Raw genomic sequence first — 14,714 nt, forward strand, 5'->3', positions numbered from 1 at the left:
TGAACCGTTTCGTGTAGGGATGGTCCGAACCGAGTTTGGTTCGGGTTCGCACGAACCCGAACTCTTGGTAATGATTCCCGCTGTCTGCCCGCTCCGTGCAGCGGGCGGATCCAGCGGGAGGACCGCCTGGAAAACTGGGATACAGCCATAGCCATAGGCTGTATCCCAGTTTTCCAGGCGGTCCTCCCGCTGTATCCGCCCGCTCCACGGAGCGGGCAGACAGCGGGAATCTAATGCCGAGCGTTCGGGTTCATACGAACCCGAACCTCGGAGGGTTCGGACCATCCCTACTTTCGTGCCCTAAACCCCATAGACCACTCCAAAACGTAAAACCAAACTCCTCGACCACTGTGGAATTTTTAATTAACCCTTTATTACGCTACAAATTGTGTATGAGAAAAGCTGGATCAAAATAGCAATCGAGGGTTGCTTTTACTGCTCATCGCCTCATTTCCTATACGTCTGGCCCTGCCGCTAGGATCATATAGACCTACAAATCCAATGACTTTTTTCCATCTCCAGCCAGACTGAATATGTGCAAAAATAAATATGTGGAATTTTTAAATGGAGCAGAACTCCCAGGAGTCAGCTTTACTGTGTTGTATCTCCAGATCATTGCGTCCTTTGCCTCTTTGGTTCTCCATGCCCGGCCATTGTGTTTATGATTTTGTGTAAATGAGATGGCAGGTAAACCTCAGTCGGTATGAACGAGGCAATGAATCAGAACAGCTAATAAGGGGTTTCCATAGAAAGCAATTTTATAGACAATTAAGTCTGTAAAAATTGTCTAATGTGTATTTAAAACCAATCACAAAAGCAAGTAACAAGCTCAATGCAACATATACTAACAAAAAGGGGAAAAAGCTGTAATTATTCATTAATGGGCGCCACTATCTTACATTAAATGTCAAGTAAAACCCAGTGCCGGTTGTGACGCGGAATTATTTGTGTTCAACGCAGTGTGAAATATGCAGATTACCAAATGAAATATGTAGCCATGCTCGGAACAAATGTCACAATCACGCAATTATCCGGAATGCTCCTGAGGTGGCGAGCACATGGCAAAAAAATCTGCCGCTTAGAAGTACACTCACCGTATCCTAATAGGCCTTTTATACATCATGAAAGGTTAGTGCCCAATTATGTCTCTGCTGTACAACTTTATTTAAAGGGGACTTGTCATGACTATACAGTCAATCTGTCAGCTGCAATTCTGGTTCCGAACTGCTGTTCGGTCATTGAGGCACATGGTACCTTTCATATATCTGTCTGTGGTACCAGAATCAAGGCTGGTTCTAGAGTTTCTGGAGCCCAAGGCAAAAATGAGAAGGTCGCTCCAACCACTCCTGTGCCTCACCTTACGCCCACCCAATCACCCCCCAACCCCCCCCCATGACTTGAGATGATCGTACAAACTGGAACCATCGGTATTTGACTCCCGCAGTCTTCCCGTTCCGTGGGGAAGGTGGAGACAGCCCAAGTCCCGCCTGGAAAACAGGAATACAGCCTGGGCCATAGGTTGTATTCCTGTTTTCCAGGCGGGACTCGGGCTGTCTCCCGAGTCCCGCCTATGATTTTCCAGGCGGGAGTCAAATACCGATGGTTCCAGTTTTCCAGGCTGCCCACAGAACGGGAAGACTGCAGGAGTCAAATACCGATGGTTTGAGCCAGTGGTGGCTACTGTAATTTTTGTAAAGTTAAACTGAAGATTACGCCACCCCCTCCCAGACCACAGAATCTGCCGCCTGAGGCTGAATACTCATTCTGCCTTGTGAAGGAAGCGGCCCTTACAATAATGTAGAACACTGCTCTTATTTTCTGGTACAAGGAGTCTAAAAAGCTCCTGCAGAAAATGGAAACACTTTCTCAATCCATATCCCTACTTAAAGTCCCTATCTATCTCAAGCAGGGGTAGGGACTTTGCAGCCCTCATCTTGGGAGCTTGGAGAGTCTTTTTAACACTTTGCACAAAATACCCCTTTAATTGCTCATGATGTATCTTCAAAACGCCGACTTCATAATAGCTCCATTCCGGGTAATATATGTATGAAGTGTAATTTCTTCACAAATTTCTCTTGATGGCCTTGTTTATCCTTTATATCAAAGATTAGCTTTCCATTTGGGAATCTATTGCCGTTTCATATTGAGAATTAACAGGTTTTTCACTTTGTTTTCCAAATAAATAAAACAAATGTTCTCATTTCATGCTGTTCAAAGAACAATGTGCTAGTTATTTGAAAAATATATTATTTTATTAACTCTATTCGCGCAAGTTCAAGGCTGGTCTCGGAAAACTTGGCGTATTCGCACAATGCAGTATTATGAATAGAGCCAGGGGTATGTACATACTCTATTCATTCCTATGGAGCTGATGGAAAGAGCCGAGTACATCGCTCCTCTTCTGCGCGGCTCTTTCCATCGTCTCCATAGGAATGAATAGAGCCGCGGGTCACGTGCCGTACCTGCGGCTTCATTCATATTACAGAAGCCGGGGCTCAATACCTAGATTGACGGGGGGTACAGAGGTGGGACCCTCCCACAATTTCCTACTTTTCCCCAATCCTGTGCATAGAGAAAAAGTCGATTTTTCGTCAAATACCTCAAAGACCCCATGCACATGGCTCCATACAACCTCCAAACTTCTAAGTGGATTATATATGACCCTGATTAGCTTATGGAGTTTCTCTCAACTATGACATTGCTTCTAGGCTAGAATATCTCTGACATTTGGTCTGTTAAAAGGTAGCACTTGTGATCATATAAGGTCAATACTGCGCTGTTGCCTTGCTGTGCTGGGGTCCTACATTCAAAGCTGACCCAGGGACACATCTACATGGGGTTTGTGCTTCGGTGGGCTTCCCCCTCCATTTTCCTTCTATGCTCCAAAAACATACTGATAGATTAATATGGAAGTTAGATTTTAAGACCAAGTGGGAACAGGGACCAATGTCCTTTTGGATGGAACCATGCATGGTCTTTCACTTGCACCTATTTCTTGAAGGTGTGCCGAGAGTATGTACTTTGTAGGCAAAGAAAGCTCCTATACTTAGATGTAGGCCTCTTTTTAAATAAATCCTCTGATAGTAGTAGTGTTGAGAGGACTAGCCAAACTGTTAGTGGTTCGGAAACATTCTCCAAACCTGAACGCTTGACATTTGACTTTGAAATTGGATGCCGCCTTAAGGCTGCTAGAAAAACACGGATACAGCTTGTGGCTCCCAAGGACGGCATTCAACTTCTTCTGTCATCGGGAGACAAATGACGAGCTTTTGGGCTCGGAGGATGTTGCTGAACCCAAAAAGTTTAGCAAGTCTGCTCAAACTACTGATAAATGATAGATACATGTCAGAAGACAACATTGGTGAAGTCTTTGATCATAGATTGATACTACATCATTGACTTTGTAGACTTGTTGTCTTCTCAATGACTTATCAGTTAATCATTTTGTATAGATTTCTCTTATGTAACAGGGTTGATCCCTAAACAATTCTGATTCATGTCACTTAACAGTTTTTAGGCATCTCGTGTCTATTGTAGCTCATTTAACGTGTCCCTGCCATCTCGTGAACTGGCCTTGTTATCCAGTATAAGCTGAAGGAAGCAGGAACAGTGTAATATCTCCAGTGACTTCATTTCCTAAAGGTGTGAACAATTCTAAACTAATTAGGCTTATGATTTTGTAAGAAACACTAAAAACAAGCACGAGCTTGTGACTAACCACATCGATCCTTGGGGAATAATGTGTTGGAAACCAACGCCTGCCAATTAGTCTTTATGTGCGTCTACATGATGGGTTTCTTCATTACTCAGTCACTCAGATCTACCAGTCCCTGAGCGAATTAGATATTCACACCAGACCCTGAGATTGTAATGTTCGGCATGGCTAATATTCAGTAAGGATCACTGTTCCCCATTCGTCTTTAGTTACTGTACATCTTCATGTTGCTCCAGAACATTTTATGTGGGATGTTCTTTACCGCCATCTTGCATCTCTTTCTTTTCCGACCAATAAATCTTTCTTCTAAAATATCCAAAGCTTTAGTCTTGTGATTTTAGCTCCATGTTTAAATAAGTTTTTCCATAATAAGCAATTGATGAAATAGGTCATAAATGAGTAAGTATACCAACTCTTGCATGATGTCTTATCTTTTGTTGGACACTTAAAGAGGAAGTTAAAAAATCACTACGGGCAGAGGATGGGGTGAAATTGAAAAAACAAATCTGCTTACCGCTCCCCGAGCCTACACTGCGCCACACGACAGAGCTCCTGGACTCGGCAGGCTGTCATTTTCTCCACGTCATGACTCGGCACCACATCACAGGCCGGTAGGATTTAGCCAACTCAGCCAATCAGTGACTGCATCACTGTATTCCGTCCCAGTCACTGACTGGCTGAGCAGTGCATCCGTAATGCGGCCAGTGGGGTCCAGGAGCGGGTTGCGGGTCAGCATGGGTGCCGGGACAGGTGAATATAACAGATTTTTTACTCCCCCCCCCACCCCCTGTCCTTAATGATTTTTTAGTTCCCCGATGGATGTCTCCTTTAATGACCATTCCCAGAATAGGTTGGGGTGCCAGTGATTGGTTATATACAATACCGAGCAAGTTTTTGCCACCCTTAGTAGTCTTCAAGAGTTTTGATTTCCTCCGATTTTCTCTCCATTATCAACTGACCCAAACGTATCTTGTAGACTCGATGGGGTTGATGTACTAACGTGTTCCCGGCTGCAATTTTTTTTTTTTGTCCATTTTTCCTAATAGTTCAGCGTTCCAGCATATTTACTAAAGGTGTGCAACAAAACCTGACAAACCTGTTGTTTTTGTCCACAAACCTGCCGAGTGGGCGTGTCCTTTAAAACCCGCCACAACTGGCAGACTTATTAAGCAAACTGACATTTTTTTTTACAGGTTTTCTATTCTAAAAACCAGCCACATCTAGTCCTATGAAAAATCTTCCAGATTTACATCGGGCAAATGAATTTGATGCAACCCCCCCCCCCCCCAAAAAAAAAACCCAAAAAACAAAACCAGACACAAACGACAGCATAACTGCTTGAAGCATTGTTAGTAAAAAAAAGGCCCAATATTTTCACACTCTCATGGCTAACATCAGTTAGATGGTCCATACTCTTTTAGGCCTTCTGTTATTGCTAAACTTGACAGAGCTTTCTTTAAAAAAAATCGACCATATCATTGATGCGGTCACTCTTAAAGCATCAATCATTTCTCAGATTTTATTTTTTTTGCCTCACGATGGCCACTAGCATTGAACATTCCAGGATCAGCTGCCAAATACAAAGCCAGAACTTGGAATTAGACCTTTCATCTTCCTACTGTGTCGAGAAATAAGAGGGTAACCAGCCAAACCGGATTATGAAACGTTTGATTGGTCAATTGTTTCACACTTTAATGTGAAATTCTGAAACTGGTGTTTTAACTTTGTGACCGGAGGGAACCTCGTAGTTATGGTAGTTGTAGGCATTTTGTAGATTTGTATAATTTGTACATTGCTCATGGTCTGCATAGCGGGGTCTACAGCACTTTCCAAATCATAGTAGATCCACTTCAGGCTGGGGCTTACATCAGGGGCAGGACTGTGGAGGTAATCTCTTCATAGCTGTAACCCCTTTCTCCCCAAACAGAGAGTTCTGCATGTATGTGCCCACATCTGCCCTGCTCATTCCTTCATGCTCCCTGCAGTCTCTGTCAGCCCTTGTGTTTCCCATCCTCTCCATTCCTGCTACAATGTGAGTGCATTTACACTCAGCTATACACACTGCTGCTATAATGTGCCTGCACTCACACTCAGCTATACACGCTGCTGTATAGGAGAGTTTCTGTCACTGTCCTCCTGCATAGCTCTGTGATTCTCACTTCTTGATTGGTCAAGGCTGAACACACCCCCTTCCCCACTGCAGTCATGTGACCACACAGACCTCTGACAGCAGCCCTGCTTCTCTATTCTAGCCTGCTTTACTACACTACTGCATTATGGGAATCTGCAGTTCCATCCTGTATCTACAAACTGCTGCTGTTTTTTTCAGGTTTATGCACTTACTATACATTATACACCACATGCTGATCGCTATACTGTACAGTAACTTCTAATATGACATATTCAGCTGTTTCTAAATATTTGTTAAGTTTGTTTCCCATGTTTAGAATAAAAAATCCTTATTTTTGGGGGTTGGAACCTATTGTCTGTATTTCAATAATTTCTTATGGGAAAATTTGCTTTGGTTTAAGAGTGGATTTGGATTACAAGCACGGTTCCGGAATTATACTTGCAATCCAAGGCACCACTGTGTATGGTTTGAAATTCTTCAACTAGCACCACATTAACGGAGGGCAGGGAGATACTCGACTTACTAACAAAAACTAATGGGCACAACTATCAGCTGCCTCCCCCTATGTCTTGTAGTCAGTGTGGGTCTCAGTCCTCAAACCTCCATTGATCAAAGCCTCGAACATTTCACTATTGTAAAAAAAATTGTCAAAACTATAGATAGTCTTAAGGATGATATCCATAGGATGCATAATGAAGGTACCTGCAAATCACAATGATAAGGGAGTCGTGATTTTTATTAGGGTTTTTGTTGCACTTAAAAATATGTTACAGACCCAGACCTCTAAGCTGCAGAGCATTTCCATCCCCCTCATAAGCAGAACAGATGTTTGGTCTCATACCACGAACACTCGAAATAATTCTCTTGTTGGTCGGTTCACACAATGATTTCTCCTTCGTTTTCTATTTTAATCATAGCCCGCCACAGAAGACAGATTTACTCTGAATGGCCCTTAATGCAGAAATTAAGCAGTGAAAAGCTAAATCCTGCTTTGGGATAACAAGATTAGGGAACAAGAAATTGCTAATGGAATTATACAACAGATGCTTTCTCTCTATGAATTCAAGCGATTTGATTGGTTAATTGAGAAAAGCTGACAGAAATATACAACGCTAAGAGCCAAGTTTCTCAGTGGCCAAGCTGTTTCCCGAACCCTCTAGCTGCAACAATAGGCCATCAGAAGGACATTATCCTACAATATTTTCCTTGGAAGTGTCGGTGAGATTGATGGATTCCGAGAGGGAAAACGAAAATCTTATTTATGCCACTCAAAAAGACTTTTCTTTACAAGGATGAATATAAAGGCTCTTATTTTTTTTATTTAAAGGGGGTGTCTGGTTTAGAAAACCCCTGTCCAAAACCACTTTTAGAGAGGTAATAGAGGGGAAGGGGGTCCTACATGGTAGGGCTAGAAAGAAAGTCTTTGGAGGATCTGTCATGTTGATTAGAGATGATCGAACATCGGGAAATGTTAGGTTCGATTGAACTCGAACCTTCTTGAACCTTCAGCATTAGATTCTCAATGCCTTCCTGTTCCTTGGGAAAGGGGGAGCAAGCCTACCGAACGGGAAAGTATCAGGAATCAAATGCTGAAGGTTTCAGAAGGTTCGAGTTCGATCGAACCTAACATTTCCCGATGTTCGATCATCCCTAATGTTGATGCATTACCGACAGTCCACTGATATCCTATTTTTCTGTGGTAGAATCGAAAAACTTGCTATAAGTGATGAGGGAAAACCTCAAACTTCACATATTTAAATTTGGGGCACCTGTGGAGACTCTTGAATGAGTACTTCATTGGAATTTTTTCACTGATCTCCTTGAGTTCGGTGATTACTGTGTTTTGTTGGTTGACTCAACATTCCCTTTGGCTAGAATTGGCCATCAAACGTATTAAGCGGTCAATTCAACTGGCCCTACGTTTACATGGTCAGTTGCAGAGTGTAAGCCTCTAAAAATGTAAGGAAATAGCAAAAATTTGATTTGTTAAACAAAGCAAATTTTGCTAAATTTGTTTAAAATATAGCAAAAAAAAAAAAGTTTATTTACCTGTCTGCAATCCCTCGGTGTTCAGCTGCATGCTCAGACATTCAGTGCAGTGACTGAGGGACAGCACGGCGGCCAGACACGAGTGACAGCCCACTCAGCCAATCACTGGCCGCAGCGCTGTCCCTTCTTAGTCAGTGATTGGCTGAGCGGACAGGTGATCCATCAGCAAATATCTGAGATAGATAGAGACTACTTAATAAACACATGTTCTGGGCCCAGCCTACTCAACTTATGCCTTGCAGTTCAGTATATACAGTAGCAGGGACTCCTGTCTTTGATAGGCATCCCTGCTACATAATAATAATATATTTATTTGTATAGCGCCAACAGATTCCGCAGTGCTTACCAATTCTCCCAAAGCAAATCATTATTATTATTATTATTATTAATAATATTATTAGCAATAATTCCTTTATTTATTTTTAAAGATCTCTTTTTATTGTGTTACAAGCCCAAAGCAAATTATATAAAAATAGATTTTGACATCCTATTTTTTTTTTGTAAAATATGGGAGGAATCTGATTATTTTTAAATCAATTTGCTCATCTTTTCTTACATCTAGTTTTCCCCAGTGCCTTCTCTAACAAGACAGCAGATGAAGAAAGTCACAACATTCTTCGCAGATTTTCTATTATTCTCTTATAATTTCCATCTCTAGGCTCTGTCTTATGCTTATGGCCTTGTACAATTTCACATGACTCTGTTCTTAGCTAGTAGCAAGTGCCATACTCCTAAATTATCCAAGGGATCAAACTGTCTCACCACAGAAAATCTCTTCAATTTCAGAGCCAAATTTTGTAATCAGGTGATCGATCAGCAAATATATGAGATTGGAGCTAATTTTCTCTACAGCAGCCACTACAGGGGAAATGTGGTATTACAAGGACAGCTTAAGTAGCACATGAGCTACTCTGGTTTGCAGAGTAAGGCCTCATTCACATCGGGAGAGCAGTGACAGGAGCGAGGGAGAGATGGAGTGGTGACAGAAGCTGGGGAGACAGAAGCGGGAGATGGAAGCAGATGACGGGAGTGTGGGAGACCGGGGCTGTGACAGGAATAGGGGAGAGGAGCGGGTGACAGAAGCGGGGGAGAGGAGCGGGTGACAGGAGTGGGGGAGATAAGCGGGTGACAGGAGCGGGGGAGACGGGAGCAGTGACAGAAGGGGGGAGAGACAAGAGCGGTGAAAGAAGTGGGGGAGAGAGGGGAGCAGTGATAGGAGCGGGAGAGAGATGGGAGCGGTGACAGGAGCTGGGGAGACAGGAGCAGGGGAGATGGGAGTGGGTGACAGGTGTGGGGGAGACGAAGCAGTGACAAGAGCAGAGGAGAGAAAGAAGGAGGGGAAATGGGAGCAGGTGACAGGAGCGGGGGAGACTGGAGAGGTGACAGAAGGTGGGAGAGACAGGAGGGGTGACAGGAGTAAGGGAGAGAGGGAAGCAGTGATAGGAGTGGGAGAGAGATGGGAGCGGTGACAGGAGCTGGGAAGGCAGGAGCAGGGGAGATGGGAGTGGGTGATAGGAGCAGAGGAGATGGGAGCGGGTGACAGGAGTGGGGGACACGGAAGCAGTGACAAGAGCGAGGGAGAGACAAGAGCTGGGGAGATGGGAGCAGGTGACAGGAGTGGGGGGAGGCATCCATGCCGCCATCCGTACTATGACGTCATATTTTTTCGCGGCAAGGATGATGGCATGGATGACGGCATGAATGGTGTGAATGCACACATACGATTTAATGGGCCCTAAAATTGTCCGTGGTTGTGGACCTGCCTCCACGGACAATTTTACGGGACGTAGGAATAAGACCTAAGGGACCTCAGGATTGGAAATCTTTTTGAAGGGTTACTTTCTTTATCTATTTTTTTATACCCCTCGCTACTATGTCAATGGAAAATCTAAAGCAACATTATAAAAACCAAAGAGGAGCCGACCATATTTTCTGGCTGTGACATGAGTGGTTTGCAGATTGCTATGACTGCTCATCTGCAGAAAGGCAATTTTCCTCTAAATGTGACGGATAAAATGATGATGCATATCATAAGGAATAATACATAAAATGTTATTTCTTCCGCAAACATTGGAAAGATTCCTACTGCTAAAGGGCAGTTTGGTAGCGAATGCCATCTGGTTTTTTGCACAGATCATATCTTGCTCTGTATGGGCCTAATTAAACAACAATTTGTGTGTGACCTGGCAGCTTCAAGACACAGAATTACATTTTGTTCAGAAATGCGTGGCGCGCTCTCACGGGCGGACGACTGGCATTTTACGCCCTCTGACCTCTGCTTATTTCAGAGGAGAATGTAACATGGTGTGTGTGTCTTTCTAAGGTAAGTAAATGTAATCTGAAGAAATGAATGAGCCCGGCTTTCTATCTCACCATTCAACAAGAGGAACACTTGAAGATATTGAAATAAGAAAATCAATTTTTGTTTAAGTACCTTGAAGAGTATCCAACCTGTACATTCCAGTAAGTTAAGAAATTGCTTTCACCGAAGACTGATGGATAGGTCAAGAAGTGTTTTTTTTTTTTTTTTTTTTCCTTCTATGTCTTCCATTGACGTCTATGGCACTTTTATAGAGAAGAGAATTGAAAAGAGTGATTACATTAGGATGTTAAAATTCCAATAAAAAAGAAAAGGTTATGATGAGAAGAAGTATGCGTCAGAAAATAGAATGGGAATGAAGAACCGAAGAGGTGACTTTTGACCTTGTACAAAGAGAGTCTGGGGAATAAGGCTGCAGAAACATGGGAATTAAGCAGTGGTGAAAATAAAGATTAACTGGTTAAATGGGTCATAATATATTAGGGTATTTAAACAGGGGGGGGTCTTACTCCATTGCCATTGCCATTGTGCTTAGTGCCGAAACAGAAGAAGCCTGCTGTGACTGCTAGAGATGGACATCCTAGACTACTATGGAAGTGCGAGAGGAATGCTGGGACCACTGGAGATTTGCTTGGAGAGATGGTTTGACTACTGGTTAATCTGATGGAGGCTGATGTGATTACTGTGGAAGAAGGGGTGCCAGGACTAATGCGGAAGTGGGAAGGGTGTGCTATTGTGTGGAAAGTAACGACGCTGCTTTAACCAAGTCAACGCTAGTCTGACTGCTATGGGGCAAAACTCAAGGAATATGTTAGTCTAAAATTGTCAATTTGCCATTATCATTGTCCACTCATGTTATGTGTACCCGGTGCTAAAACATATGACAGCTGGTAGCTTAGTTACTGGTTCCTGGCTCTCCTGCTGCCACCCACATACTGGTTTTCAGAGCTGTGCTTCCGGATTCTGAGATGTGACGTATCAGTCCTGCTACTTAGCGGCAGAGGTGGGACACTGCTACAGCTGCTAATTGGCTGAGCGGGCCAGTGACATCACATCTCAGAACCCGGAAGTGGACACAGAATCTCTTAAGGCCCCTGGTCCGTCAGTTCTATCTCCCTCCTACCGCTCGTCCTTCCTATACACAGGAATAATTGGCACAGCTGAACATTCCTGTATTCTCTATGGGGAGGGGTAACTTCTCCGATCCCTATCACTACTGACATCATCTTTCGGTGGTTCTTCAGGGTGGCCCTATACATACCGCGAGTGACTGGTGCGGTCAACAAAAGTGTATGGGGACCTTTAGGTTAGTCCAGTCTAGTGAATGCTTTTGGGTTACAGGAACAAGAGGAATCACTGCCAGTACATGTGTATAAAAGCGCAAGTGCAAGTGCTTACCATATATACTCCTCTCAGTGTACACACGATAAACACCTGCTCTGTAGATATCAAAAAGTGAGGACCTTAGCAAACTATTTGATCAAACAGAGTGTACCATTTCACCAACGTTAACGTGCTAACACTAGCAATGGCCTCTCCTGGGCTGAATAAGCCTACAACTGGGCAGATAGGATGCAAATGATCTCTTTTTATAGCACCCTTGGGACATGGATGGAGTGCAAGCCAAAAGGAGGTACCCACACACCCCATATTCAACAGAAAAAAAAGGAAAAATTGGCAGCACATCTATGACTCTGTTCACACTGCAGGTTGCACGCTGCTTATGGCTTAAGGACAGACAGTAAAACAGAAGGTGCAACAGCAACCCACAGGTGCAAGGGCTTACCGTATATACTCCTCCCAGTGTACACACAATAAACACATGCTCTGTAGATATTAATAAGTAAGGATCTTAGCAAACTATTTGATCAAACAGAGTGTACCATGTCACCAACTTTAGGCTGGGTTCACACTACGTATATTTCAGTTAGTATTGTGGCCCTCAAATTGCAACCAAAACCAGGAGTAGATTAAAAACACAGAAAGGATCTGTTCACACAATGGTGAAATTGAGTGGATGGCCGCCATATAACAGTAAATAACGGCCATTATTTCAATATAACAGCCGTTGTTTTAAAATAACAGCAAATATTTGCCATTAAATGGCGGCCATCCACTCAATTACATCATTGTGTGAACAGATCCTTTGTGTGTTTTTAATCCACTCCTGGTTTTGGTTGCAATATGAGGACCACAATACTGACTGAAATATACGTAGTGTGAACCCAGCCTCAAGGCGTCCTCAGAGACATGGGTGCTATAAAAAGAGATCATTTGGCTCCTATCTGCCCAGTTGTAGGCTTATTCAGCCCAGGAGAGGCCATTGCTAGTGTGAAAATGCTAGAGTAGGGACCATGTCTCTGAGGACGCCTTAACGTTGGTGACATGGTACACTCTGTTTGATCAAATAGTTTGCTAAGATCCTCACTTTTTAATATCTACAGTGCAGGTGTTTATCGTCTGTACACTGGGAGGAGTTTATATGGTAAGCCCTTGCACCTATGGGTTGCTGTTGCACCTTCAGTTTTTTTGCCTGTACTTTAGCCAAGAGCAGCATGCAACCTGCAGTGTGAACAGAGTCATAGATGTGCTGTCAATTTTTCCTTTTTTTCAGGCATAAATCATGATATATCAGGCACGGGAGTAGGCCACGCCTCCTTCCCACCTTGATGCCCCCCCATCAGGTGAGTGAGGGATACGGCAAGTGTACGCCAAGGAGAAGGGGCAAACCTGCAGCAGGGACAGAATCATAGTAAATTTCCCCCCAAGACTCCTATCACTTTCATGCTGCCTGAACCACAAGTCTTCTAGATTTTTTCTCCCCATCCTGCCAGCCTCGACCACCTCAATGACAAATGCGTGAACAGTATAACATTACCATGTTTTTAGTGGAGATTCTATATAAAAAGATATATATATATATATATATATATATATATATATATATATATATATAATCCAAACTAAATTTCGACCTATTTGTACATATAAAATATGTAAAAAAAAACAGTAACCTTAGTAACAAAAATCGCAAGGACATATTTAATATGTTTTCTAATCAAAATAAATTCTTGATGCCACCGCTTCCTTTCCAGAGGACATCAAGAGAATTTAAGAAGCCAATTAGCTTAACTTCCCCCCACAGACGCATTAAAACCTTCAGCTATAGGTATGGAAGATTCTCATTAAGACTTTCCTAGCATCAGGTACATAGGAGAATCACTGAAAGGGAAGATCTAGGAAGCCCCCGCTTAGAACTTCCTTCTATTGATCCAAAAATAAGCCTGCACTGTGTGTACCGAGCTGTGCGTCTTGTACTGATTCCAGAAAATGCTTCCTAGCATTGGGCCCATTTAGCGCCTTAAACCGCAGAGGTATTAAGTGAAAATGCTTATTATTAAGCTACAAATTGATTGCACTGAATACTTAGGAGCAGTCAATTAAAAGAGGAACAGTAATGAATTTAGATTAAACGTGTGTTCAATGATTGTACCGCGTTCCCCAGATGCAAAGCTCGGCTGGTGTTCAAAGGATGACAAACTCCACGGCACAGATAAGAAGGAAACAAAGAGCCGGCTGCCTATAGGAATCTACAAGGACAAGCTAATGTGCTGCTAAGGGGGTTTGAGAAGGTAGGTACAATTAAGATGGTACTCTACAGCAGTGGACTCCAACCAATAACTTTCCAACTACTGTAGAATTACATATCAAGGCGAGTTCCAATTTCGCAACAGCTGCCGAACCACAACTGAGTTATTCTGCTCTAGAGAATATAGGTCCAAGGGTATATTATAATTACAGATGAGTGGATTGAAGTGAACTAGTTGAATTTGTGCCAGATTTCACAAAAAAAAAAAAAAAAAAAAAAAAAGGATTTGCCTGTAATAGAAACTTTTGGCATTTAATTCTGGTGAATTGTAAACATACAAGAGCAGGGACACCTGTCAAAGGCTGGAGACCCTGCTCCCGTGCACCATGCAGCAGGGTGTACACTATCTGTGGCTGCATAGAGATTAGGTGCAATGTATGCATCGTTAACTTCACACACTAGTAACAATTGCTTGGGGCACCATACAGGAGCAGGGACACCTGTCAAAGGCTGTAAACCCTGCTCCTGAACACCATGCAGCAGGGCATACACTATATGTGGCTGCATATAGATTTGGTGCAATGTATGCATCGTTAACTTCACACACTAGTAAAAATAGCTTGGGTCACTATAAAGGAGCGGGAACACCTGTCAAAGGCTGGAGACCCTGCACACCATACAGCAGGGCAAATATTATATGTACTGTAGCTGCACAGAAATTAGGTACAATGTATGCATCAATAACTTCACACACTAGCAACAACTGCTAGGGGCGCTATAAAGGAGCGGGGACACCTTTTTTTTCACAGGAGACTCTGTAACAGTCATGCACTTTGAAATCTGAATGAGCCACCGAATTTAAAACAATTTTGAATTGAATTTTAACAAATTGACCTAAAGTGGTATTTGC

Source organism: Dendropsophus ebraccatus, chromosome 9 (genome assembly GCF_027789765.1).
Source record: "Dendropsophus ebraccatus isolate aDenEbr1 chromosome 9, aDenEbr1.pat, whole genome shotgun sequence".
NCBI classification, from domain to species: domain Eukaryota; kingdom Metazoa; phylum Chordata; class Amphibia; order Anura; family Hylidae; genus Dendropsophus; species Dendropsophus ebraccatus.